At 45.2% G+C, this 27879-nt stretch overlaps 1 long non-coding RNA gene across 1 annotated transcript; it reads right to left on the minus strand.

The window, feature by feature from the left end:
- Positions 1 to 1250: 1250 nt before the first annotated feature.
- LOC122460848 lies at positions 1251 to 17871 on the minus strand. Its single transcript, XR_006282410.1, has 3 exons — positions 17733 to 17871; positions 9606 to 9609; positions 1251 to 1263 (listed from the first exon to the last, which is right to left on the minus strand). It is a non-coding gene; the product is annotated as an uncharacterized LOC122460848 (long non-coding RNA).
- Between the last annotated feature and the right edge of the window lie 10008 nt (positions 17872 to 27879).

Genomic DNA, 27879 nt, shown 5'->3' on the forward strand with positions numbered 1-27879 from the left:
AATACCTTGCCATGCCGGCTACAAAAGTGCCATGAGAACACCTGTTCTCACTTTCAGGTGATATTATAAATAAGAAGCAGGCAGCAGTATTTCCTCTCAATGCAAACAAAACTGTTTTGTCTTCACGATTGTCAGAATAAGAAGTAGGACTGAGTGGACTTGTAGGCTCTAAAGTTTTACACGGTTTTGTTTTTGAGTGCAGTTACATAACCAAAACAATTCTGCATTTGTAAGTTACATTTTCATGATAAAGAGACTGCATTTCAGTACTTGTATGAGGTGAATTGTAAAATACTATTTCTTTATCTTTTTTACAGTGCATATATTTGTAATAAAAAATAATAATATTAAGTGAGCACTGTGCACTTTATATTCTGTGTTGTAACTGAAATCAATATTGAAAATTTAGAAAACCATCCAAAAATATTTCATAAATTTCAATTGGTATTCTATTGTTATAAGTGCCATTAATCATGATTAATTTTTCTAATCGCAATTAATTTTTTTGAGTTAATCTCATGAGTTAACTGTGATTAATTGACAGCCCTATTCATATTGTAAGTAGTTGGTAGCGAGTTAAGGCGTTTTTTGTACAGGCTAATGAGCAGAAGTACAAAGGCTGCTGTGATATTCTGCCTGAACAACACCCAAAGCTCCTCAACTGCTATACTAAAATCTGTTCACTGGTGTTAGTGTTACAACTACTGAAACACATGCCAACTTTTGACCTTACCTAAAACACAGCCTTTGACTGGTACTCTCTCCCCAACAACACCATCTCTTCCCAAATCCGAAAAGAACAGAATTAGGGCAGCAAGCCATGACTAAGCATGATCACTGATTCAATGAATAGCAAGCGTAAACAGCCATTAGTAGTCTTCCTTTTTCTGTAAGTGCAGTGGAGTAAGACACCCACATTCTTCTGGGATGAAGCTAGAGTTGGGCAAATATTACAAAAGCCGTTCACATTCACTTGATTTTTTAAAATGAGTTTTCTTTGGACATGCTCACACGTCTTTTATATTTGTTTTCCATGAACATTTGCGTAATCAAGGCATATTGGCACAAACGTTTGTGCAAAGCAAATAGAAATACTTGCATGTGCAGTTTTGAAAGATCGATTTGGAGTTCTTTTAACCAATACTATGACTTTACCTTACAAATTACAGCTAAGCAACGCTGTTCACATTTAAGATATAAGCCCCGGGAACTGATTCAGCTCCAAAATACAATGCTAAAGAAATCTTTTAAAAAACATTTAAACTTTTTAAATAGATAAGTTTGTAAGCAAACTGGGATTTCTCTGACAATAGACGGTTTGCAGGACCCTTTGCTCCAGCAGATTGTTACCCCTGATGCATCTCTGGATGGGCAACAGTGAGGTGAGGGGCCGGGGCTGTGGCCTGAAAGAAGGGCAGAGACCAAAGAGGCACAGCAAACCATGACCAAACCAGGTAAAATCCCTTGCTAGAGGCAGAAGAACTGTCCCTCCAGGTTCCTTTCAGCTTCCTCTCTCCCCTCAACATGCTGCCTCTGGCTCCTCCTGGACCATAGCTGTGCTCTGACCTCACTGCTGGGGGTCACAGAACACAGAAGGGGAGCAAATGCTGCTGCAAGCAACATTAATGAATCTTTTTCGACTCACTCCTTGGGCAGTATTGGAGAGGCACATACCACTTAGAACAGCTGTTCAGTGACTCCCCCTCCCCCACAGTCCATCTGCTGTATTGAGTTTATGCGGAGGGACTGGTGGCAGCTTTGAGGGGAAGTAGCTGCATTTCCCATCCATACAGCTTCCCCCTCACCACACAAGTGAAGTTACATAGAAGAAACTAGTTCTAAGATGAATAGATGGCAGCCCGAACAAGACAGTTGTCACCTACCATGCCATGCTGGAACCCATACAGGGTATCAAACTACAACCCATACTGAATGGGGACTCCATCCTGAGAGAAATCTGTCTTGAACCCCCACCTCTGGCCTTCAAAACAAGCCCCCAACTCTCCATGCTCATAATCAGAAGCATAATCCCCACAGATCAGGACACATCAACTTAAAGCGGCACCAGACCCTGCCAGAACAACAGATGCAAAACTTGCAGACATATCTCCACTACTACAATGACCAACATTCCGTGCCCCCCCCCACCCCTCACCCCAACACTCCTTTCAAGATCCATGGGTCCTACACATGCCTATCACAACATGTAGTGGACCTCATCCAGTGCACTAAATGCCCCAACAACAACTGTGTGGGTGAAACCAGACAATCACTATGCTTTTGAATGAGCTCACACAGGAAAATGATAAAAGACAAAAACACCATCTCACCTGTGGTGAATACTTTTCACAAAGCGATCACTCTATATCTGACCTGTCAGTTCTCATCCTCAAGGGAAACCTGTACAACACTTTCAAAAGGTGAACCTGGGATCTTAAGTTCATAACTTTGCTAGACAGTAAAAATTGTGGTCTTAAAACACTGGATTTATGGATTACAATACAGCGGACCCTAGCTAGAGTGCGCATCGCTGGGCACGGATTCGCATATAGCGCGGTCGCGGCAATGGATCCCAAATTTAAATATTTAATGTGGGATCCATGCTAACGCGGTCCATGCGTTAACGCGGTACCGCGCCTGGATCCCGAATCCCACGTTCTAGCACGGGTCCGGTGTACTTTGTAACTCACTATCAACCCCCCCAGCTGTCCTCCTCCCCCTTCCTTTCCTCTATGACTGGAGGGACGTTAACAGTCCATTTCACCTTGAAATATGTGCTAACTACTTACGCTAAACAATCTGTTCAAATCTTGTATTTAGCAGTGACCTTTTGAGTTAGTTTCCCAGTCCCGAAGAAGAGCTCTGTGTCAGGTTGAAAGCTTGTCTCTCTCACCACTAGAAATTGGTCCAATAAAAGATACTACCTCACTCACCTTGTCTCAAGGATAACTAGAAGCATTACCTGGATACATCTCTACCACATGCTAGGGACTATCCCTGAAAAAACAGGTCTGGAACCTTACTGTTAGGTAGGCTTGGAAGGTTTAGATCATTGGTAAATGTCCGTAAATGTCAATTTTACCACACACGCAAACCAACAAAAAAAAAAATCCATAGACATCAATCCATTAGGATAGGTAAAGTTATATATGAAGCATTTTTTCCTAGTAGATGTGGAAGTGATTTTTTTTTATTATGGGGTGGTGAAGGATGTATGGTAGTCTGACTGAGACTAAGGTAATTGCTTCACAAAAATATTTCAATGACAGTGATGTGATGGCATCATTATAGTTAAGGTGGTGTCATGACTTCTCTTTAAATGTTGACCTAAGTCCCCTAAAATTGACATGCTTAGTTGGATTCCTCTGAAATTTGGTGTGCTTCGGGAGGGTTCAGGGTAAGGTTAGTGATCCAAATTTAGGGTCATTTGGCTATGGGTTGCAGCGATATAAGTCCCCACCGCCAAATAGCCATTTTCAAAAACGTTTGCAGGTGTTTTTTGTGTGTGCAGTTACAGCTCAAACTTTTGATATGATGTAAGTTAAAATGGTCTCAATCTGTTGAGTTTTATCCAATGTAGTGCATGGCACCTACTAAATCTTTGAAGGACCCAAATTGAGAAATTAAGAACATATTCATTTCTTTACTTGCACAAATGTGCAGTCTGGAAAGATTACATCACACATGCATCAATAAAGAAAACATATGAGGGGGTTTCTATTCATCCACTTTATGCTTTCCTGGGTAGTTTGAGGGAATGTGCCAATGCCATTGCCCCAATGAACACTCCACCACTGTTGTTTGTAAGCTGAACCTTCATACACCTATATAATTTAATAATGCATGTTGCTTGCTAGAAGTTATTTCTTACAATATGTCAGGGTTCCTTCCCCACTCTGAACTCTAGGGTACAGATGTGGGGACCCGCATGAAAGACCCCCTAAGCTTATTTTTACCAGCTTTAGGTAAAAACTTCCCCAAGGTACAAACTTTGCCTTGTCCTTGAACAGTATGCTGCCACCACCAAGTGATTTAGACAAAGAACAGGGAAAGGACCACTTGGAGTCCTATTCCCCCAAAATATTCCCCCAAGCCCTACACCCCCTTTCCTGGGGAAGGTTTGATAACAATATCTTCACCAGTTGGTACAGGTGAACACAGACCCAAACCCTTGGATCTTAAGAACAATGAAAAATCAATCAGGTTCATAAAAGAAGAATTTTATTTAAAGAAAAGGTAAAAGAATCACCTCTGTAAAATCAGGATGGTAAATACTTTACAGGGTAATCAGATTTAAAACATAGAGAATCCCTCTAGGCAAAAAAAAGTTAAAAAGTTAAAAAAACCACAAAAACAGGAATACACCTTCCCTCCAGCACAGCGAATTTACAAGCCAAAACAAAGAAAACCTAATGCATTTTCTAGCTAGATTACTTACTAACTTTACAGGAGTTGGAGGGGTTGCATCCTTGATCTGTTCCCAGCAAAGGTATGACACAGCCCTTTCCTCCCCTCCAGATTTGAAAGTATCTTGTCCCCTCATTGGTCATTTTGGGCCAGGTGTCAGCGAGGTTACCTTAGCTTCTTAACTCTTTACAGGTGAAAGGATTTTGCCTCTGGCCAGGAGGGATTTTATAGCAATGTATACAGAAAGGTGATTACCCTTCCCTTTATATTTATGACACAATACAAGATAGTTTATGGGGAGATTTACTTGTGAACATAGCAGAATAGTCAGTAGCCAGTCTAACCAAAATTTTTGTTATAGCCGATGTGGAACAGCCAGAGACAGAGGACATTGTGGGTGGGTGGAGTGGATGTGGGGACAGAGGAGATATACTGGGTCCATCATAGAGGAGGCAAACTGACATTGAGGAGGGTCATAGCGAGACAGAACTCACATATATTGTGACCATCTTTAAGACAGCAACTAAGATCAAAACGTTCAACAACCTGCTCGAAAAACTGGCCAGAATGACACGGAGTTCCAGTGCCCAAACATTACGCATTTCATACTTGGCACTTTGTTACTCAGCAGTGGAGTACTGCAGTCCAGTATGGACTAACTGGTCTCACACAAGGATGATCAACTTAATTCCATCATACATCTTATCTCAGGCACACTTAAATCTACTTGTCTTCCATGTTTCAGAGTAGCAGCCGTGTTAGTCTGTATTCGCAAAAAGAAAAGGAGTACTTGTGGCACCTTAGAGAATTTGTTAGTCTCTAAGGTGCCACAAGTACTCCTTTTCTTTTTGTCTTCCATGGTTACTGGTTCCCTGTGTTATACAAATAAAACTGCACAGGATCATTTCAGGGTACAAGACAAGATGTTATGTTTATTATAATAACACAATTTGATTTAAGACCAATAACTAATATCTAATACCTATGTTTACACACACACACACACACAAATGTTCTGCATCTGCTTTACAGTTACCAGTTCTGAATGTAGCTTGAGTTCGTGGCTTGGGTTTGTAGCTTGTGATGGCTAACTGGCCAGGAAAGCCGGGCACAAGGAGGGGCTGGGTCTCTGTTGGGCATCCACTGATGCCCTTCCATTTTGGCAGCAGAATGTTACCCTCCAAAGTCTTCCATCTCACCCATCCTTTTTTATAGGCTTTAGTTTGAATCCAGAGTCTATAGGTCTTGCTGTGTCACGCTGCCTCTGGGTTCAGTGTGATTGATCATCCAACAATTGCAGACATGACTTTCAGCCCAGGACTTGGCTTTGATGTTTCTTCAGTTGTACTTTTGTTCTTTTCTTTTTAGGGTGGACTCTTCTTGCTTTGTCAGGGCTGTTGTCTGCATCTTCAGCTATTGGTGTTTACACTTTATTTCATCAGGACAAGCTGGGGCTGGAGGTTGATTCCATCATCCACCCATACCTCGTTCACACATCTAAACTAAACTAATAAGATTACAGCAGGGTTTTGTAAAAATGAAAGTTGCAGCAAGCTTTTACAAAATGGAGTGAACATTTTAAAATGGAGTTTGGGACAAGTTAAAATGGAGTTTGAGTTACAATATGGACAAGTGTAAGGAATGGCAAACAGGGAACAGAAGTTCCAATATAGATAAGTATAATAAATGACAAACAGGAGCAGAAGTTAAAATGTTGAAACAGTGCAAGTTTCAACGATTTAAGCAGCAATTGGATTGAAAGTGAAACTCAATTAGCCAGTTATTGGGGTAATCGGTTTTATGAATGAATGTTGTTTCATTCATAGAACTTTGCTTATGAAGTTATATTAATAAAGTGAACAATTAAAAACAATTTCATTGATCAGTTCTACACCTGCAATATTGCTCCACCTACTGTTCGCATGGAGTAAAACGTAGCAAACCTTGTGACGAAATTGTGTGATATGCCACATCTACCATTAACTAAAGACTTGTTTAATCCACCACATGGTCATCTGCCCTCATGGCACCCGCTGCAGATAAGTTTACCGGGTGAGGGATTTACAGTAGAGCTTCATGGTCTGTCAAGAAAACGACAAATAATTCTCTCTCGGATCCCACTCAATGTCAACCCAGGTTTGATTTACCATGAAGGCAATGGAACCTTCTTAACCAGTTTCGTACTGGACATGGAATTTGTGCTGCAGCAGAATTTCCGTGGCATTTTAGAGACGGTCCATAGGTCAATGTGGGCAGCCACAAACCATGACACACACAGTTTAGGACTGCAAAATGACTCAATTTCCTGGAGGTCTTTGTGCCTTGAACATTGTTGATAAGAACGCTGTGGCTTGGCCAGACCAGATTGCATATACCAAATAATAATAGCCAGACTTGCTGTAAAATGCTACATGGATTTTGGGTGATCAGTGTTCAACAAAATACTCTCATATCTTGTAAAGTCTTGGCTCTAGAATGCTTATGATTTTATTTTATATGTAGCCATTTGCTTCCAAAAATTCTTGAATCTCTAGGGCTTGTTAAATAAACTTATACTTGATTTCACGGTCAGCTTATCTAAGTCCTATGAGTAAGCGGAGCGCTGCTCTGAGGTAGAACTGATAAGCTGGGGTGTACTGTTGCTTTGGAAGTAGTAATTCTGAATACTGTGAGCATTCACTGAACCAGGTGCTGGATACTATTAGGGAGATGCTCAGAGGACAAGGGTTGGACCTGTGCTCATCCTAACTTGGAGTAACAGTGGTGTCTGCAAGGCCTATAGAGGAGTGCTTGTGTTGGTCATGACTGATGGAGTTGGGAAGCTGACCCCTAGCTGGCACAGTCTAAAGGCAGATGGCAGTGAGGAGCCACACAACCCTGGGTACACCCAGAAAGCATCACACTTATTCCTGGGGTACATCTCCTACAATGTATAGAAGCAGATTTGGATCACATCAGAGATGTGTGTCCAAGACCTGTGATAGTCTTCTCTGATTTGGCTGAGCATCTGAATAACTGGTACAGCAGCAATTTGAAAAACTATTAATAACATAGGTGCTGACTTCCCTGCTTTCCCCTGGGTGCTCAACCCTGCCTCTGCCCCCAACCCTACCTCCACTCCACCCCTTCCATGAGGCCCTGCCTCTTCCCACCCCTGCCTTGCCCCCATTCCAACCCCTTCCCCAAAGTCCCCACCGAACTCTGCCCCCTCCCTGCCCCTATTCCAACTCCTTGCCCAAATCCCCACTCCGGCCCTGCCTCTTCCCTGCCTCCCCTGAGCATACCACATTCCTACTCCTTCCCCTCCAGAAGCGTGCTAAAACACCTCCAAACAGCTGTTTGGCAGTGGCCAGGTGGGGAACGCTGGGAGGTAGGCGGAGGAGCAGGGATGCTACCCGCTGCGGGAAGGGGGGAAGGAGGAAGAGGAGGTAGGGTGGGAGGGAGCTTGGCTGCCAGTGGGTGCAGAGCACCCACTAATTTTTCCTTGTGAGTGCTCCAGCCCCGGAGCACCCACGGTGTCGATGCCTATGATTAATAAGCACTAGGAGAACATTAGTCAGGATATTGTTCTGTTCATGGCTGAGCAGAAAACGTGTATTATGTAATACTATACTTATAGAAAGATTACAAGCAATAGCTTTCGTGAGCTACAGCTCACTTCATCGGATGCATTTGGTGGAAAAAACAGAGGAGAGATTTATATACACACACACAGAGAACATGAAACAATGGGTTTATCATACACACTGTAAGGAGAGTGATCACTTAAGATAAGCCATCACCCACAGCAGGGGGGGGAAAGGAGGAAACCTTTCATGGTGACAAGCAGGTAGGCTAATTCCAGCAGTTAACAAGAATATCAGAGGAACAGTGGGGGGTGGGGGGGAGAAATACCATGGGAAATAGTTTTACTTTGTGTAATGACTCATCCATTCCCAGTCTCTATTCAAGCCTAAGTTAATTGTATCCAGTTTGCAAATTAATTCCAATTCAGCAGTCTCTCGTTGGAGTCTGTTTTTGAAGCTTTTTTGTTGAAGTATAGCCACTCTTAGGTCTGTGATCGAGTGACCAGAGAGATTGAAGTGTTCTCCAACTGGTTTTTGAATGTTATAATTCTTGACGTCTGATTTGTGTCCATTCATTCTTTTACGTAGAGACTGTCCAGTTTGGCCAATGTACATGGCAGAGGGGCATTGCTGGCACATGATGGCATATATCACATTGGTAGATGCACAGGTGAACGAGCCTCTGATAGTGTGGCTGATGTGATTAGGCCCTATGATGGTATCCCCTGAATAGATATGTGGACAGAGTTGGCAACGGGCTTTGTTGCAAGGATAGGTTCCTGGGTTAGTGGTTCTGTTGTGTGGTGTGTGGTTGCTGGTGAGTATTTGCTTCAGATTGGGGGGCTGTCTGTAAGCAAGGACTGGTCTATCTCCCAAGATCTGAGAGAGCGATGGCTCGTCCTTCAGGATAGGTTGTAGATCCTTGATGATGCGTTGGAGAGGTTGGAGAGGTGCCACAAGTACTCCTTTTCTTTTTGCGAATACAGACTAACACGGCTGCTACTCTGAAACCTGTCATTATGCAAGGCACTGAATTTAGCCGTATAGAGTGGAAATCTGTCAACTTCATGAAAAAACTCGCACAGATACAGACAGACATCATCTTCCTCTCCAAATGCAAACAGATGGACATCATACCGAAAGGACTGAAGGTAAAAAATCCATTACAATCTACATACCACACAGACTATGCTGACAGCTTGTGCCACACACTCTCAAGGAAACTGCGGAACCACCTGATTAACATCCTCTACAGCAAACAGGGAAAGATTAAGAATGAGCTCTCAAAACTGGATACTCTCATAAAGAACCAACCTTCCACACAAACTTCCTCGTGGCTGGACTTTACAAAAACTAGACAAGCCATTTACAAAACACACTTTGATTCTCTACAAAAGAAAAAGGACACTAAGCTATCTAAACTACTATATGCCACAAGGGGCCACAACAATGGTTCCCGTAACCCACCCAGCAATATTGTTAATCTATCCAACTATACTCTTAGCCCAGCGGAAGAATCTGTCCTATCTCGGGGCCTCTCCTTTTGCCCCTCCACCCCCACGAACATGATACAGTTCTGTGGTGACCTAGAATCCTATTTTCGACGTCTCAGACTCAAGGAATATTTCCAACACACCTCTGACCAACATATTAACCCACAGAGACCTTCCTGCCAACACTACAAAAAGAAGGATTCTGGGTGGACTCCTCCTGAAGGTCGAAACAGCAGCCTGGATTTCTACACAGACTGCTTCCGCCGACGTGCACGAGCTGAAATTGTGGAAAAGCAGCATCGCTTACCCCATAACCTCAGCCATGCAGAACACAGTGCCATCCACAGCCTCAGAAACAACTCTGACATCATAATCAAAAAGGCTGACAAAGGAGGTGCTGTCGTCATCATGAATAGGTCGGAGTATGAACAAGAGGCTACTAGGCAGCTCTCCAACACCACTTTCTGCAAGCCATTACCCTCTGATCCCACTGAGAGTTACCAAAAGAAACTACAGCATTTGCTCAAGAAACTCCCTGAAAAAGCACAAGAACAAATCCGCACAGACACACCCCTGGAGCCCCGACCTGGGGTATTCTATCTGCTACCCAAGATCCATAAACCTGGAAATCCTGGACGCCCCATCATCTCAGGCATTGGCACCCTGACAGCAGGATTGTCTGGCTATGTAGACTCCCTCCTCAGGCCCTTCGTTACCAGCACTCCCAGCTATCTTCGAGACACCACCGATTTCCTGAGGAAACTACAGTCCATTGGTGATCTTCCTAAAAACACCATCCTAGCCACTATGGATGTAGAAGCCCTCTACACCAACATTCCACACAAAGATGGACTACAAGCCGTCAGGAACAGTATCCCCGATACTGTCACGGCTAACCTGGTGGCAGAACTTTGTGACTTTGTCCTGACCCATAACTATTTCACATTTGGTGACAATGTATACCTTCAAATCAGCGGCACTGCGATGGGTACCCGCATGGCCCCACAGTATGCCAACATTTTTATGGCTGACTTAGAACAACGCTTCCTCAGCTCTCGTCCCCTAATGCCCCTACTCTACTTGCGCTACATTGATGACATCTTCATCATCTGGACCCATGGAAAAGAAGCTCTTGAGGAATTCCACCATGATTTCAACAATTTCCATCCCACCATCAACCTCAGCCTGGACCAGTCCACACAAGAGATCCACTTCCTGGACACTACGGTGCTAATAAGCGATGGTCACATAAACACCACCCTATATCGGAAACCTACTGACCGCTATTCCTACCTACATGCCTCTAGCTTTCATCCAGATCATACCACTCGATCCATTGTCTACAGCCAAGCGCTACGATATAACCGCATTTGCTCCAACCCCTCAGACAGAGACAAACACCTACAAGATCTCTATCATGCATTCCTACAACTACAATACCCACCTGCTGAAGTGAAGAAACAGATTGACAGAGCCAGAAGAGTACCCAGAAGTCACCTACTACAGGACAGGCCCAACAAAGAAAACAACAGAACGCCACTAGCCATCACCTTCAGCCCCCAACTAAAACCTCTCCAACGCATCATCAAGGATCTACAACCTATCCTGAAGGACGAGCCATCGCTCTCTCAGATCTTGGGAGATAGACCAGTCCTTGCTTACAGACAGCCCCCCAATCTGAAGCAAATACTCACCAGCAACCACACACCACACAACAGAACCACTAACCCAGGAACCTATCCTTGCAACAAAGCCCGTTGCCAACTCTGTCCACATATCTATTCAGGGGATACCATCATAGGGCCTAATCACATCAGCCACACTATCAGAGGCTCGTTCACCTGCGCATCTACCAATGTGATATATGCCATCATGTGCCAGCAATGCCCCTCTGCCATGTACATTGGCCAAACTGGACAGTCTCTACGTAAAAGAATGAATGGACACAAATCAGACGTCAAGAATTATAACATTCAAAAACCAGTTGGAGAACACTTCAATCTCTCTGGTCACTCGATCACAGACCTAAGAGTGGCTATACTTCAACAAAAAAGCTTCAAAAACAGACTCCAACGAGAGACTGCTGAATTGGAATTAATTTGCAAACTGGATACAATTAACTTAGGCTTGAATAGAGACTGGGAATGGATGAGTCATTACACAAAGTAAAACTATTTCCCCATGGTATTTCTCCCCCCCACCCCACCCCCCACTGTTCCTCTGATATTCTTGTTAACTGCTGGAATTAGCCTACCTGCTTGTCACCATGAAAGGTTTTCCTCCTTTCCCCCCCCTGCTGTGGGTGATGGCTTATCTTAAGTGATCACTCTCCTTACAGTGTGTATGATAAACCCATTGTTTCATGTTCTCTGTGTGTGTGTATATAAATCTCTCCTCTGTTTTTTCCACCAAATGCATCCGATGAAGTGAGCTGTAGCTCACGAAAGCTTATGCTCTAATAAATTTGTTAGTCTCTAAGGTGCCACAAGTACTCCTTTTCTTTTTGCGAATACAGACTAACACGGCTGCTACTCTGAAACCTGTCATTACAAGCAATGACACCTTCACTGTTTCTCAGAGATGGGGTACATCTATTGGCTAAGGGTCAAATGATCTTTCTCTCAAACATAAAATTGACAGTATTTTGGAACAGAAATAGGCTTTGATTCCACTCACTGGCCCTGTAACAAATTCCACCCTCCAACCATTCTGAAATATGATCAGGAAGACTATTCCACCGTAACATAGCTTTCCTTTGCTCTAGACTCTGCATGTGAGATGGGTTATGGGTGGGGAGGGAGGAATGGCAATAAAATGTTTGTGTACCAGGGAGTGACAACTTTAGGGAGTTGTGTTCCTTTCATACTCTGGGGTGCTGGGTACCATTGTGGAGAAAGGGCCAGGATGGAGGCCTAGTGAATGGGTCAGGACCATGGCTGGGGACATGTGCCAAAGCAGGGCTGGTGCTAATGCAGCCCAGCTGATGCTGTGGGGAGGAGGCTGGCTGGCTCTGTATGCTAAGGGTAAGATATGATATGTCGAACTATCTGAATAACTACTAACATATCTTTTCCTTTTCCAAAAAACTAGGAAATTCAATGCAATAAACCTACATTTATGCAGAGTTAAGGTTGCTTGGTGGTATGTTGAGCCCTGTGGCAGAAAAGACAGTTACCTTTTCCATAACTGGTGTTCTTCAAGATGGGTTGCTCATGTCTATTCCACAATAGGTATGTGTGTTCGCCATGTGCATCGGTGCTGGAAGTTTTTCCCCTAGCAGTACCCGTAGGGGGGAGCGCCCCCCATGACCCTTGGAGTGGCGCCTGCCTGGCGCAGTATAAAGGGAGCTGCATGCTCCCCCTACCCTCAGTTCTTTCTTGCCAGACAACTCCGACAGAGGGGAAGGAGGGTGGTATGTGGAATAGACATGAGCAACACATCTCGAAGAACACCAGTTATGGAAAAGGTAACTGTCTTTTCTTCTTCGAGTGATTGCTCATGTGTATTCCACAATAGGTGATTCCAAGCTATATCTGTGGGAGGTGGGAGGAGTTCACAAGTTCTCAGGACGGAGGACAGGCCTGCCAAACCCGGCATCATCCCTGGCCTGGGAGACTATCACATAGTGCGAGATGAACGTGTGAACCCTACAAATGTCCTGGATGGGCCACGAAGGCAGCTGACAAGGCCTGTGCCCAAGTCAAGTGTGCCCTCACAATGGGTGGCGGGAGGACATCCACCAGCTCATAGTATTATACCAATAAAATAAAAACCAGCCGGATCTTATTAAAGGGGAAAAGGCAAAATGCCACATTGTGAATACAGAAAGGATCATAGTAAGCAGTTACTTATAGCTATAACAGTCCATTCAATTTCATATTTATTCACACATTCATTCATTCATTCTCACACACACACACACAGACACACGTTGTGCAAGGTTGTTATCATAGTTACCAGCCTTAGAGTTGCTCATGCCAAGCCACTGGCCAGGTGGCCTGGACATGAGAAGGGAGCAGGGCCTTGTCAGATGCTCATCTGGTGCTCCTGAAAGTTGGTTTGCAGAATCAGACCCCAAATTTCTCACTTTCTAGAGTCCATTTTTATAGGAATTTTTTCCTTTGCTAGTCTATGGGAATTGCTTCATCATGTGGTTGCTGAATCAATCAGCAGATGGCACATTCCTGACGGCTCCATGCTGCCAGATGTTATCTTTTTCTTTGGTTCTCCTATCCTTGAGGCTGTTGGGTGGATTCCAATCTGCCCTCCAGGGGTCCTCTGGTTATTTCCACTTGATGCCTTCTTCAGCTGATGGACACTGGATTCTTAGGCTGGCACCTCCCTGATCATTCAGTTATTATCCATACCAAGCATCCATCCACATACATCCTCTCTCTCTTTTAATCACAATTGTTAAAGTGAGATGAATACAACAAAGGGGCGGGGAGTCTCTGGGTGCTGTTTCTGTTGTTACAGAGTATTGCTTTGAGTCTCTCTCTGTGTGAGTAGTTGTTGTTACAAAGAGTTGCTTTGAGAACAGACTCTGTCTTAGAATGTACTAACTAATTAGCAGCTTGCAAGTTTCACACAGAGGGAGAGAAACAGTACCAAAAACCAAGAGACCTCTTAATTAGTAATACCCTGGAATTTAAACTATGGGGAATCAAACTCATTTGTGATTTTAATACAGAACTTCTTTAATATGATCCAACAATAGCAGGAGTGGATGCATGAAGTGATCCGATTGGAAAGCTGCCGAGTGGAAATCGGCTGGTCCTCGCACACTCGGCCGAGGCAACAAACTGCTTGGTCCACTTGAGGTAGAAAGCCAAAGCCCGTTGCACATCGACCGTGTGGAGATGGCGCTCCTCACTGGACGTGTGGGGCTTGAGGCAGAGGACAGGTACAAAAATGTCCTGACCTACAGGTAAGTGGAGACCACCTTCAGGAGGAAAGTGGGGTGTGGGCCAAGATGGCCCTTATCTTTATGAAAAACTGTGTATGGCGGCTCAGAGGTCAGGGCCCTGAGCTCCGAGACTTGCCTGACTGACGTGATTGAAACCAGGAAGGCCACCTTCCATGAGCGGTGAGACCAGGAGCACACGGCCAATGGTTCAAAACGGGGCCCCATGAGACAAGCCAACACCAGGTTCAGGTGCCAGTGTGGGACCGGGGGTTTAGAATATGGGAAAAGACAGTCCAACCCCTTGAAAAAACGGCCAGTCATACCATGGGAAAATACCATATGCCCCTGCACTGGTGGATGGAAGGCCGATATGGCTGCCAGGTGCACCTGGACTGACAAAGGCACCAGTCCCTGGGCTCTCAGGTGGAAGAGGTTGTCATAAGTGTACAGCTAAGGGTGGCATAAAATCCCTCCTTTACCTGTAAAGGGTTTAGAAGCTCAGATAACCTAGTTGGCACCTGACAAAAAGGACCAATAAGGGGAGAAGATACCTTCAAATCTGTGGGGGAAGGTTTTTGTTTTGTGTTTCTTTGAGTTCTCTCCAGAGACAAAGAGAGGGACCAAGCAAGTAATCTAACTCCTACTGAATGATACATCTAAACTTACAGAAATAGTAAATAGCAAGGAAATGCATTAGAGTATCTTTTGTTTTAGCTTGTGAATTTTCCTTGTGCTAAGAGGGAGGTTTATCCCTGTTTTTTGTAAATTTGAAGCTTTGCCTAGAGGGGAGTCCTCTGTTTTAATCTTATTACTCTGTAAAATTACCTTCCATCCTGATTTTACAGAGGTGTTTCTTTTAGTTTTTTTCTTTATAATAAAAATTCTGTTTTTAAGAATCTGATTGGGGTTTTTAGTGTCCTAAAAACCCAAGGGTCTGGTCTGTGCTTACCTTGTTTACTCTCAAGCCTCCCCAGGAAAGCGGATGAAGGGGCTTGGGGTGATATTTTGGGGAAACAGGAACTCCAAATGGTCCTTTTCCTAAATCTTTGTCTAAATCACTTGGTCGTGGCAGCGATACCATTCTAAGGACAAGGAAGAATCTGTGCCTTGGGGAAGTTTTTAACCTAAGCTGGTAGAAATAAGGGGGTCTTTCATGTGGGTCCCCACATCTGTACCCTAGAGTTCAGAGTGGGGAGGGAATCCTGACAGAGGTAGTCAAGAATAAGCTAGATCGGGGCGGTCATGGGAGAGACACCGTGGTCCACCACCCATCTAGAAAACGGGGCACTTTGCCAAATAAGCGCAGTGAGAGGAGGGCTGTCTACTTTCAAGGAAGACGCGCTGAACCTGTTCTGAGCACATCCTCTCCTCTCCGCCTAACCACTGAGCAGCCAGGCTGTGAGGTGAATAGCTGCTAGGTTGAGATGGAGGAGGAGGCTTGAGAGAGCAGTCCGGGCGGAGCGTCAACGGCCATGGTGGAGCTACCGCCTGGCCCATGAGGGTCCCATACCGATGTTGCCTGAGCCACCCTGGGGCAATCAGGATGACCCGGGCCTTGTCCCTCTTTATCTTCTCCAGGATCCTGCTGATTAGAGGGAATTGGGGGTGGGGGAGAGGCGTAGAGAAGCAGGCCTGACTAGGACAGGATAAAGGCATTGGAGATAGCGCCCCTCCCCAGGCCACCCCCGGAGCAGAACCGGGAACATCGCTAGTTCTGCCGAGTCATGAATAAGTCCACCCGGAGAGTTCCCCACTTTCGGAAGAGCCCGGTGGGCAACTTCCAGGTAGAGATACCACTCGTGTTGCGAGGAAAAGTCCCTGCTCAAGCGATCCACTCTCTTGTTCCATGCGCCCGGTAGGTGGAAGGCCCTCAGGTGGATATTGTTGGCCCACAGCCTGAGGGCTTCGTGGCAGAGGGCAGAAGATCGGGCCATGCCTGTTAATATAGAACATCGAGGCCATGTTGTCCGTGAGGATCCTCCAGGTGCGAATGGAAGGCCATACACACTAGCCGCACCGCCCTGAGTTCCTTGACATTTATATGTAGGGTCTGGTCTTGGGCCGACCACAGGCCTTGGGTCTGAAAGTTCCCCACATGGGCCCGCCCCAGGTCTGAGGCGTCAGACACCAGCTCCAACGATGGGGCCCTGTCCTTGAACGGGACCCCTTGGAGCATGTTGCTTGGGGGCGGACCACCATCGTAAAAAGGTGATCAGAGTCTGGCATGGTGAGGACCCTGTCCATCCTGTCCGTGGCCTGGAAGAACTTAGAGGCCAACCAGAGTTGGAGGGGCCTCATCCTGAGTCTGGTGTGACGCACCATGTACATGCACGCTGACATGTGACCCAAGAGCTGCAGGCAAACCCTGGCTGTTGTCACTGGGAACTTTGAAACTGAGTCAATGAGACCTTTCAGGGTCTCGAATCTGTCTGGAAAGAGGCTGTGGCCGACGCTGTGTCCAGGAGAGCCCCGATAAACTCTATGCACTCAACCGGGACTAACGTGGATTTGGTGTTGTTTACCAACAGGTCCAAGGTGGTGCACGTGGACAGTAGGAGAGCCACATCATCCCTCACGTGCGACCGGGAGGTACTTTTGACCAGCCAATCTTCCAGATAGGGAAAAATCTGGACCCCCTGCTGTCTGAGGTAGGCCGCTACCACCATCATGCATTTCATAAACACCCTGGGGGCAGTGGACAGATCAAATGGGAGGACCATGAATTGGTAGTGATTCTGTCCCACCACGAAACAGAGGAAGTGCCTGTGCCCCTCGAATATGTGGATGTGGAAGTATGCATCCTGCGGATCGAGGGCAGCATACCAGTCTCCTGGATCCAGGGAGATGATGGAAGCCAGGGAAACCATGCGGAACTTGAGTTTCACCATGTACTGGTTCAGACCTCGCAGGTCCAGGATGGGTCTGACCCCCTGTCAGGGTTCCCTCCCCACTCTTAGGTACAGATGTGATGACCTGCATGAAAGACCCTCTAGACTTATTTCTACCAGCTTAGGTTAAAAACTTCCCCAAGGCATAAATCCTTCTTTGTCCTTGGATGGGTTCTGCTGCTACCACCAAGTTAGACAAAGATTCAGGAAAAGGACCACTTGGAGTTCCTGTTTCCCTAAAATATCCCCCCCAAACCCCTTCACCCCCTTTCCTGAGGAGGCTTGAGAATAATCTAACAACCAAATAGGTAAACCAGGTAAGCACAGACCAGACCCTTGGGTTTTTAGGACACTAAAAACCAATCAGATTCTTAAAAAAAACCCAGAACTTTATAATAAAGAAAAAAAAGTAAAAGAAACACCTCTGTAAAATCAGGATGGAAGGTAATTTTACAGAGTAATAAGATTAAACAGAGGACTCCCCTCTAGGCAAAGCTTCAAATTTACAAAAACAGGGATAAACCTCCCTCTTAGCACAAGGAAAATTCACAAGCTAAAACAAAAGATACTCTAATGCATTTCCTTGCTATTATTTACTATTTCTGTAAGTTTAGATGTATCATTCAGTAGGAGCTAGATTACTTGCTTGGTCTCTCTCTTTGTCTCTGGAGAGAACATAAAGAAACACAAAACAAAAACCTTCCCCCACAGAGTTGAAGGTATCTTCTCCCCTTATTGGTCCTTTTGGTCAGGTGCCAACCAGGTTATCTGAGCTTCTTAACCCTTTATAGGTAAAGGAGAGATTTTATGCTACCCTTAGCTGTAGGTTTATGACAGCCCTCCTTGGCCTTCGGGATGAGGAAGTATCGGGAGTAATACCCCTTGCCCATGAACTCCTCAGGCACTGCCTCTACCACTGCTAGTCCTAGGAGCCACCCCACCTCCTGCTCGAGCAGAGCCTCGTGCAAGGGGTCCCCCCAATAGGGATGGAGGCAGGGGGTGGTTGGGCGGCAAGGAAGTAAACTAGAAGGTGTAACCCCAGGAGATGGTGTTGAGGACCCATTGGTCTGAGGTTAACCGTTACCATTCCGGGAGGAAAGCACACAACCGATTGGAGAAGTGGAGCTTTATTGAGGGTGGATCCCATTGAGGGTGGATCCCTGATGAGGACTATCGCGGTGCCCTCGAGTAGTCCGTCAAAAGCGCCTTTTCCCCGCCTGCTTGTCCTTAAAGGAGCCAGGCTGGGGGGCCGGTCGAGATCGTCTCTGAGGGCGTCTTATAGTCCCGCTGTTTCTTGTGGGTGGCCTCATACTTCGGGAGAGCGGCCTCTGCTGTGGCTTGAACTGAGGTCTTGCCAGAGTCGGTACATATAGGCCCAGAATCTGGAGGGTTGTTCGGGAGTCTTTCATGCTGTGCAGTCTTGTAAATGTCTCCTCCGCAAACAGGACTTTCCCGTCAAACGGGAGATCCTGCATGGAGGACTGCACCTCACTGGAAAGCCCAGAGAGCAGGAGCCATGACATCCATCTCATGGACATCACGGAGGCCATGGATCGTGCGGCCGTATCTGCAGCATCTGAGGCTGCCTGCAAGGATGCCCTAGCAGTTGCTGCCCACTCCTCCACTAGCACCTTGAACTCCTTTCTATTGCGCTCCTAGAGGGAGTCCTCAAACTTGGGCAGGAAGCCCTACAGATTGAATTTGTACCGGCCCCAGAGAGCCTGATAATTTGCCACTCACAACTGGAAGCTCGAAGACGAATTTTCCTTCCAAAAGAGTCCAGTCTCCGAGAGTCTTTATTCTTTGGGGTCGGGGCTGGTTGACCCTGCCATTCCCTGTGGTTGGCTGACTTGACCACCAGGGAGTTGGGGGCCAGGTGGGTATACAAGTATTCATGCCCCTTGGTGGGCACAAAGTACTTGCATTCCGCCTTCATAGAGATAGGGGCCCAACGAGGCTGGTGTCTGCCACAGGGCATTTGAAATTTTAGCCACCCCTTCACGGAGAGGCAAGGCCACCCTACCCGGTGCCGACGAGGACAACACGTTGAACAGGGAGTCTGAGGGCTCCTCCATCTCCTCTGCCTGGAGGTGGAGGCTCACTGCCACCCTCTTTAAGAGTTCTTGATGGGCCCTGAAGTTCTCCTGTGGGGCAGAGGGCGGCGGGGCCACAATCGCCTCCTCCGGGTGGGGCGAGGAGGCCGGTGCGGTGCTGTGGGCATCAGCCGGCACCAGAGGGTCCACCACCTTGTCGGACTCTGGGAACGGTGCAGAGGATGCATGTCCCACCCACTCCTTCCTTGGGGGTCTGGAGAAGGAGGCTGATGGTGCTTCCGAAGCTCTGACCACTGAGCGAGGCCCCACCGGGGGCTGCACCACAGGCCACGGTGCCCAGTGGTAACATGGGCTGGCCACGACGCTCGGTGCCACTGCACCTGCTGTGGCACTGGTGGGGCCGGCTGTTCGGCTTGGCTGGCCTGGCCATTGGAGGACAGCTACGAACGGAGGCCGGGCTGGTGTACGATCTTCTGCTGCTGCCTCTGGACTGGGAGGAGTGGTGGTGCCAGGAATCGATGTCAGCCACGGGACCGCGATCTCGACGTGGAGGACCGGTACCGGTATCAGCTGGTCTGCGAACGGCCTCAACGGGCGGATCTGCGATGGCGAGACCCCAGCGATCGACGCCCGGGGCAGCGATGTCTTGGCGGAGACTTGGAGCGGGAGTCCGAGCAGCAACGGTGTCGACAACCATGCCATGACTGACTGCGGTACCCGCTCCGAGATGAGTGCTGTTGGCAGCACCTGCTGCTGTCCTGTCATAATCGCTCCTGAGGACAAGCAGTGCTGAGAGTCCCAGCTGGATGGAACCCAGCCAGACAGTCTGGTCAGCATCAAGGGCGATCCACATGGACTCTGCCTCGAGTGGTTGCTGGGCGGTGAACGGCATCAGGAACTGTCCCTCGACCGAGACCGAGACGGAGGCGACTGCAGAGATCCCAGCAGTGGCTTGCCTCTGAAGCATGGGGCCGACATCAGCGGCGCTCTTGGCACCGGCATGGACATAACGTCCCGGGCCGTCTGGAGGGCTTCGGGCGTGGAAGACATCTGGACATCCAGAGGCACCTCTTCCGAAGGGGCCGGGCTACTCCGCTCAAAGTGCGTTGGAGGCCTGGGGCCTGGTAGGGATCGAGGACTGCCTGACATGGGTCTAGCCTCTGTCCCAGATTTACCTCAGTGCCACTGCGAAGAGGGAGTCTTCCTGGCCCTCTTGGTGTGCCCCATGAACGGGGAGCGGTGCAGACTACTCAATGGCACCGGAGGATCACCGCGTACTGACACCATGGTGCCAGGTACGGTTCGGAGCGGCGTGCCGGAGTTGGGGTCAGTGCCGATGCCATCAGGATGGCCCGGAGCATAATGTGCCTTTCTCTTTTGGTCCAAGGCTTAAATGACTTGCAAATCTTGCACCTTTCGCTGATATGGGTTTCTCCTAAACAGCACAAACAGTCTGCGGGCGGGTCACTTCTTGGCATAGGGTGCCTACAAGAGCCGCACGACTTAAACCTTGGGGTGCGGCGCATGCCCTGGCCTGGGCTCGCTGACTGACTAAACTAACTAAATAGCTAACTAACTACAGGTACTAACACTGAATGAACGAACAGTTCTAGGGACGAGCTACAGCAAAGCTGGAGTAGAGCAGTTCCGACACACCTTCACTGACAGCAAGAAGGAACTGAGGGTGGGGGGAGCACGCAGCTCCCCTTATACTGCACCAGGCAGGCGCCACTCCAGGAATTGCTAGGGGCACTCTCCCCCTACGGGTACTGCTAGGGGAAAAACTTCCGGCACCGGTGCACATGGCAAGCACGCACACCTATTGTGGAATACACATGAGCAATCACTCAAAGAAGAACACTTCAGTTGACTTCACTCAAACTTCTGAACGCCAGTAAATGCACCAATGTGGCAACCTGAACTCTACCTTCTTTCAGCAATGCCCCAGTAACCCATACCTTTACTCTGTCAACCCTGTAGTCAGTGAAATGTACAACCTCTTCACCTCCTTTTGCAACCCGTTCACTTTTACCCACAGAATCGCATCTAACACTATTACAGGACAAAAAGCAAAAAGGTTGCCCATGCCACTTTCCCTCTACCCAATCTGAGCAATGTCTCAATGTGCACACACTCACCTTAGCCCTTGGCAGTATCAGATTCAGGAGGTTCCAGACCCTGGCATATACTCACACACTTAGCAACTTCTCAGAAATGAATCCACCCACATGTGTGCAGTTTAGAAACCACTTAACAGCCTTTTACAACTCCCGTACATTTACACAAAAGATACCATCTCAACCTATTCTTTCACTTAACCATCACTAACGCATTAGAATTAGGACAAACAAGTCTGGTTACAATTTGAAGTCTAAAGTTTTAGTTTGTTTTATTTTTGAATGCTGGGTTTTTTTTTGTACATAATTGTATATTTGTAAGTTCAACTTTCATTATAAAGATATTGCACTACAGTACTTTTATGAGATGAATTGAAAAATACTTTCGTTTATCATTTTTACAGTGCAAATATTTGAAATAAAAGATTATACAAAGTGAGCACCGTACATTTTGTATTCTGTGTTAATAGAAATCAATATGTTTGAAAATGTAGAAAAACATCCAAAACTATTTAATAAATTTCAATTGGTATTCTATTGTTTAACAGTGCAGTTAATCCCGATTAATTTTTTTAAGTTAATCGCATGAGTTAACTGTGATTAAATTGACAGCCCTAATTAGAATCCTTTCATATTCCACCTCACAGCTGACAATATCTTTTGTAATAAAAGCCTATGCCTTGCAACTGATGTAACATATGCAATTCTGCATAGAAATGATGCTGACTGCATCCTGAAGGCACACATGCAACTCTTCTGTTTTCTCACACACGGATCTCTTCATATCACAATTACAGCTCTGTCACGCACCTCAAAGCAATCCAGAGATCTCACAAATACACCTCCATCGAGCTCAGCTAACTATTGCCTCTGCCAGTCACTGACCACACTGGAGTATTCCTGCAGATAATAAATGCTTAGACCAGGGCGATGGATTCTTCCTAAAAGTGGTGTGTGGGGGGGACGAGTCCTTGCCCCCTCTGTGGCCCCACCCCTGACCCTCACCTTCCCCGAGGCCCCACCCACGACCAAACCAGATCCAGGCGGGGAGCCTGGGGTCTTCCACCTCCCTGGGTTGTGGGGCCTGAGAGCAGCCCCCAGCCCATGTCACCTCCCAGGGCAAGTGGAGGGTCTGCGGCTGCCCCTGTGGCTCTTACCCCAACCTGGCTCCGGCTTCTGTTACATCTCAAAGTAATCCGCACGTCCTCATATCCCAAACACACCTTTACCAAGCCAGCCCAACTACTGCCTCCACCACTTATTTCAGGAACACCTAATACATTGACTGTACCCGGAGTAAAAAGAACAGGAGTACTTGTGGCACCTTAGAGACTAACAAATTTATTAGAGCATAAGCTTTCGTGAGCTACAGCTCACTTCATCGGATGCATTAGACCAGGGCGATGGATCCAATGAAGTGAGCTGTAGCTCACGAAAGCTTATGCTCTAATAAATTTGTTAGTCTCTAAGGTGCCACAAGTATTCCTTTTCTTTTTGCGAATACAGACTAACACGGCTGCTACTCTGAAACCTGTACCCGGAGTGTATGCAAATAATTCCCATTGGCTAGTGCAGCTCCAAGAGAACAAGAGGAAAGGTGGCGTGAGCAAAGTTATTTTCCCCTGCCTTTTTGTCCTTTAATAGTGTTTGATGGAATCCTGTAGTTGAGAGTGGAATGGGTTGTAAAGGAGGTGAAGAGATTGTAGATTGTAGATGGGGGGTGGGGAGAGATAGCTCAGTGGTTTGAGCGTTGTCCTGCTATACCCAGGGTAGTGAGCTCAGTCCTTGAGGGGGCTATTTAGGGATATGAGGCAAAAATCAGCTTGGTGATTTAATTGGGGATTGGTCCTGCTTTGAGCAGGGGGTTGAACTAGATGATCTCCTGAGATCCCTTTCAACCCTGATATTCTATGATTCTATGATTTCAGCGACTGCAGAGTAGAGGTATGTGTTAACAGGGTATGTTAAGTCATTACTGAAAGACAGCAGAATTAAGGTTACATGGGTAATCATAGCTGTATATTTCTGGTTTCAAGTTTGAGTTTTGCTCAATTCAGCATTCTGCAAGGGGACGACCTACCACCAAGCAACCTTAACTCTGCATTAATATAGCATTTTCCCCATTGAACAACTTACCAAATGTTAAACCACTGTAAAAATTAGATGACCAAAAACAAGCTAGTCTTCTAGGTAGTTTCTCAGTGTGGACACTGTAGGCAGTTTTACTCAGAACCCTTAAAAAGGGTAGGGTAACATTTCAAATAAGTTATTACCTAGTGTCTGCTACCAGCCAAAACCTCAATAAGAACAGTGAGGGCAGGCCTGTAATTTGATACACATAGTAGTCTAATGACAGGTTTCAGAGTAGCAGCCATGTTAGTCTGTATCGGCAAAAAGAAAAGGAGGACTTGTGGCACCTTAGAGACTAACAAATTTATTTGAGTATAAGCTTTCGTGAGCTACAGCTCACTTCATCGGATACAGACTAACACGGCTGCTACTCTGAAACAGCTGAATGTATAGCTCTCTCATATCTGAAGACAGACCACCAATATTCACTACATCTCCAACTAGTGGATAATCGTATAAGCTTTGTAAAAATCTCACATTTCTGAGCTCACATTTAAAGTTGATTTTTCTTGACAAGTGCCCTTAAAACTATATACTTTCTCAAGAGGGAGAGCACATTCTGAGAGTTTCTAACTTTCCGTATTTTATCTTGGATCACAAAGCATGAAGTACTCAAGGATTAAATGTGGTCTTTCTGTTTGACAACACCCAGTTCAATTTGAACAGAATACCATCTTCACTGCACTTCTGCCCTTGCAATAAATGTCATGGGAAACTTAATGACCAAAAGTGATCAGGACCTCAATTTAATATCTCATCTGAAAGACACTACCTCCAGCAGCTTTTATTGGCCTTTGCATTAAGATAGCATTGATTCAAAAATAAGTAGAAAGAATGCCTTCTACTGGATCAATGCTACTTCCTGTAACACCTATGTACTCCCTGGAGGTCTCCCATGCAACTACCAATTAGACCTAAAACCATCCAAGGTAGTATAGATACAGTATCTGATACAAAATAGATTTAAATTCTATTTAATACTGTTTTATTCATGGCTGTATAAAAAAGTGCTTTTCCTTTTAGACGTAAGGTAGATAGAGAAAAAGGCATGCAGATTACATTATAATATTTAAACAAAAGTTTCCCTGCAATTTAGCTTTTTTAAAAAACAAAAACCCAGCTGACTACAGAAAATAACCAATAGTTTGCACTTCAATAGTTTCTTTCATCTGAGAATCTCAAAGAACAATCTAAAAAAATTAATTTGCCCTCAACACCTATGGGAGGTAAGAGCCCTCATTCTACAGATGATAAAAACAAAACCCCCACAACTAAGTCAGAGGGAGGGTTAAGTGACTTGTCCAGAGTCACAGAAGTAGTCACTGGCAGATCTAAGAACAGAACCCAGGTCCTCTTGCCATACAATTCTCTGCCTCAAGTACAAGATCTTACCCTACTTCCCACGAGTTAAGTGGAGTTATGATTGACGATTTAAGTGTTTCAAGGACAATACCGTACAGTACATTGTATGAAGATTTCATGTAGTATTTTTATAGAAACATATTCCCATCCTAAATTTTTATTTAGACTATTAACATCTGTATCTTCTTACCTACATCTTCCACATAAGTTCAAATATGGCAATGGAAGTACTATTTTAGTACTATTTTGGAAGTATTATTTTAGTACGCCAACATCTTTGATATATTTAACTGCTCAGTTCGATACCAGCATCAAACTCGTCAGACCTGTGTGAACTCTAAATTCTCTTTTTAAAAAAAACAATAATGATAATTGGTCTTCCCATCTTATGGGCTCCTCATACTGGTCCTTGTTCTAACAGCCTAAATGTTAACAAGTTTGAAGGCTCCATTTTCCAGAACCTGCCACTCCTTTAAACAAAAAGGAACAAAAAAAGCTGCTTTTAGAGGCTTCACAGCAGCCCCACGATTTATTAAATGGAAATTCCTCCAAATTTGTCTGTGACCAATGAGTGCAAAATGAATTTAGATTTAAAATATCCCATTAATTGTAAAGTGACAGTTTATTTCTTAAATGCATGCACACTGCCACTACCCACACAGTCAAAAGGGACTTTCAAATATAGTTGACATAAGAAATACAGTTTCTTCCTAATTACATTTCTGCAAGCTCTCCTACTACTGTTAATGCATTTGATTATTCTTCCCTAGGAAGGTGATGTTTGAACTTACTGGAAATTTTTCATATTATAAGAAGCCATCTCTGGCTTCATATTTTCCAGTGGACAGATTAGTCAAATGTTAACATTTACACAAACTGCATGCAAACATCTGGAGTTCTCCTGGAGCAGTACAAGAATGCTTCCAAAAACAAGGATCACTATTCTGCCTGTCTTACTTGAACAAAGCTTCTTCTGAGGTTGATGGGAGTTTTGTCCAAGTAAGTTCTGAGAGGAGCCTTACATTAGTAAGATAGCAGTAGCCTGCAAGCCATGGGCATTCCAAGAATGGGCATCAGAGTTGGTAACATAAAAGAAAGATTGGGTGCAACTGATTTCTTCTTGCTTAAGACCAACAAGAGACACCAGAACTTGTAAACTGTGTTTCTTGTAACTCAAACAAAAAAATCATGGTGGGATTTTGTTTCGCGATCTTGAACTCAGAACTTCCTGGAAATAAGAAGTTTAGCATGTGTCAGTCCTGCAGGTGATGCCAAAAAAGGGATATCCTTTTTAAATAAGAATCTGCTGGAAGGTCTGTGAAAAGAATTAGAGCTGAATGAACCAGGTTACCCTAGTTTGGTTTATATGGAAGTAGTAAAGAATAAGTTTATTTCTCCTTTTATGGAGATATACTAAAACACAAACGTAAGACTCTTTAATATCATGTTTTCATATACTGTATCAGCCTTCTGAAATTCTACTTGTTTGAATTTTTTGATGAAAATACTTTTAACTGCCCATTATCAATGAGAGTAATTTTTGTCCATGGGCCAATACATTTTTTGTACAGCTTTTGGATGGATATTTATGTTTCTAGTGTAAACAGGGCTGCTTTTAAAAATATTTTTATTTGTGCCTTACACTTGGTGTCTGAATATAAATAGATCTTTTGTTTCAAGCCATCTCTGGCTTCATATTTTTTGTAGTTTTTGTACGTTTAGTATCAGGGAATACAGAGGAATTGTCTAATTTCAGAATTAAAATTAGTTAAATCAAATCATATGAGATGTGGTGTTTCAACTGTGACCTGAAAAAACCTAAGTCTGTAGTACTAGTGTAAATTTTGAGAATAGTTTGTAACATGGAGAACATGTTACAGCAAGTTGACCTTGACCTACATTTGCTAAACCATTCCAGATACTTGTGGCTTTGGAACAGCATACAGACTGGCTTGAAAAAAGAGACAATTCCCATTGAATTTGGAGACTACCACATGAAGTACTAACCTGCCTGCTGAAGGATGAAAACCATAGCTGAGTTACGCTGTCACTACATCTGAGGTATCTGAAAAGATGTTTTTCAGCCCAGACCAGCAACACTCAGTTCTTTCCTTACCTCCCAATTTCCCTCTTCTTGATATAAGTTGCTGTTCATCTCATCAGTCTGGATTCTTATGCTTTTGCCCTTGCTGAATGCCTGAAACTACAAGAGCTCCAAATATTCTGGATTCCTAAATGACACAAAGGAAGGAGGATGGAGGACAAAACCATAGACAGGGTTAGAAATTTCAGTTTATCTGAAAAAGAAGAGCAGATTTAGCGTTGGCTATTTGCTTTAAAATTTTCATGTCCTCTGTGAAACAGAGTGGTGAGCTGAGCCTTAGCATTTGGACCAACTGTAAGATTGTCACATTACAAACACCTGAGCCATGATGTCCAATTTGTAGAGGAAAGACAGTCATAGGATTCATCAAAAGAAAACAAGTCTGCCAGAGGCACCAGTGAATCTTACAGAAACCTTAAATGATCTAAAGCAGCTTTCTTAGTTTGTACAGCTAGATTCAAATCTCCTCAGCAAAATGCTAGAAATGTTGATAGCCAACTCTGTTCTATTTCTGTGCAAAGTAGAGCCTATCACAGTCACACATGCTAGTACTCAGACACTCCTGATGACAGTGTTGTTCTAGCCATTTTGGTCCCAGGATATTAAAGAGAAGGTGGGGTGAGAATATCTTTTATTAGACCAACTTTTGTTGGTGAGGCTTTTCCTGCACTGGACTTTCTTAGGCAAAACTTGTGTCATTTGGGGAGTGGGGGAGAACCACCACACAAACACCCCCCCGAACGACAAAAGTTTTGCTGGCAAAAACTGCCCATGTGAACAGTGCTTTGTTGGTGGGAGAGCTCTCTCCTGTCCACAAACAGCGGCTACACTGCGTGCCTTTTAGCAGCATAG

This window comes from Dermochelys coriacea, chromosome 6 (genome assembly GCF_009764565.3).
Source record: "Dermochelys coriacea isolate rDerCor1 chromosome 6, rDerCor1.pri.v4, whole genome shotgun sequence".
Classification (NCBI taxonomy): Eukaryota; Metazoa; Chordata; order Testudines; family Dermochelyidae; genus Dermochelys; species Dermochelys coriacea.